Source organism: Myotis davidii, unplaced genomic scaffold (genome assembly GCF_000327345.1).
Source record: "Myotis davidii unplaced genomic scaffold, ASM32734v1 scaffold1330, whole genome shotgun sequence".
Classification (NCBI taxonomy): domain Eukaryota; kingdom Metazoa; phylum Chordata; class Mammalia; order Chiroptera; family Vespertilionidae; genus Myotis; species Myotis davidii.
In genome coordinates, this window is record NW_006283826.1 from 1,755,254 (window position 1) to 1,757,140 (window position 1,887).

The window sequence follows — 1,887 nt, forward strand, 5'->3', positions numbered from 1 at the left end:
ACACTTCCTGCCTCAGCGCCCCAGCATCGATAAGAACCAGTTCTAGGCGGATCCAAGCTCAGGCCACTGGGGAAAGGAGCAAGGGGGCGAAGGGCTGGCCTGTGTGCCCAGTGAGTCACCATGATAGCGCCTGGCGGCGACCTCACCTGCCCCGTCACTGGCAGTGCTGGCCTCCCGCTGTGACGCTGCTGGGGGCACAGGGGCCTCGTGCCCTTCCGCTGCTGCTCTCAGCTCTGGCTCAAGGGCCCCCCCAACACCCCCTCCCCCAGACCCTTAGGGACAGGACAGCCCGGCCAGCATCCCAGATGCCCAGCCACATAAACGTCACTTGTCCACGGGACTGACCACCGTGCGGCCATTAGAAAAGGGCGACCTGTACCCGCCGACAGGGAAACGGCGCCAAGGCACGTACACAGTGGAGCAGACCAGCACAAGCAGGAGCAGCAGGGTGTCTGCGGACCCTCTGCCCAGCTCAGCGACCCCCCTGCTGCCACGTGGGGGCGGCACAGAGAGGAGAGGCCGGGCAGTTAACTCCGCAGAGGGACGCAGAAAGCCGGCCAGCAGGGGGCATGGCATGGACCTGCCTTGTTCCCTCGGGGAGCAGGACAGGCTGACGGGAGAAGGCCAAGGAGAGAGCTTCTCTCGGACCTCCCTGGAGGCTGTCCCGTGTGTCTTTAAGGAAGTCTGCGACGTGCCAGGCACTGCCCCGAGTGCTCACCACGGCTGTTCCGCCAACACTGACTGCGCAGCCTCGCAGGCAGGCCTGCCCGCACCCCTTAGAGGGAAGGCCCCGGGCAGGGGCCAGGCCGCTAGTCCCGCGGACAGGGCTCTCCCTCTGGTTTCTTCATTGCACTTGGTATACATTTTTTTAAATGCTATAAATGCAACCAGTCCTCAGATGCCTGTCATGGGCCCAGTGAGAAGTGGCTGTCCTGTCCCTGCGGGCAAGCCCAGTGCCCAGGGCAGCGAGGAGAGCCACGTACAGACAAGGCCCCCCGGGCCCGGGCCCGGCGCTGCAGGGCACTCTTGGAAGGTGAGAGAGGGGCTTGGGGAAACACCCCAGGCCAAGCCCCCAGCCAAGCAGCGCCCCTCTGGAGCCACAAGCCTCCCCAGAGAGAGCACTCCAGAACGAAGCCGTTGCCGTCAGTGACAGGCCTTGATGTCCATTAAAGGGGTGCTGGATCTTCAGTGGGGGGGGGACGGCATGGGCACCCTCAGCGTCCTCAGAGGCGGCAGCACTGAAACGCACGCAGCTCGTCTGCTTCTCCGACCACGCTGCCACGAAAATGTGACGAGCACACGGAGGATCCTAAGTAGACGGCGCTCAGGACACGGCCGGGAAGCCGGCTCGACGTGCCCGCTTCGGAGGCTGTGCGGGTTGGTGCCCGTCAGCAGTGCGAGCCATGTTTACTACAAGTGGAGAAAGCTCGCCAGCTTGGGCTGGAGGGCCGGGAGCGGCTTACAGGCGGCGCGTGCGGTTACATCACATGGGAATCGGGCCAACAGCCGGTGGGCATCCCTGCGCTCCCCGCCCAGGTCACCAGCCGCTGTGGCAGTTAAGTTGCTGAGTGGGGTGGTTTCTCGGAAGCCAGCCGCCTGCCCTGCGCCCAAGCAGCAGGCAGATAAAATACAGGCCAATAAATCCCCAGCCCCACCCCTGGGGCCGGCCTGGCCTGCTGTGGCCCCTGGGCTCAGGCTTGGGGCACAAACAGCAGATCCAGCAGGAAAACAGCACCCCCTCCACACACACACACACACACACACACACACACGCACAGGCTGTGAACCCTCAGCCACAGGCGTGCACAGCGGAGCTGACATAAACACAGGAGCAGGGCGGGGACGGCCCAGCGGGACCCTGACACCCAGGGAACAGAGTCCATGGAG

The 1,887-nt window shown here is 64.5% G+C and overlaps 1 protein-coding gene across 1 annotated transcript in view; it reads right to left on the reverse strand.

Annotated features, from left to right (window-relative positions):
- Nucleotides 1-1,887, reverse strand: part of LOC102768003 (calcineurin B homologous protein 3-like) — a 16,921-nt gene that overhangs the window by 13,449 nt on the left and 1,585 nt on the right.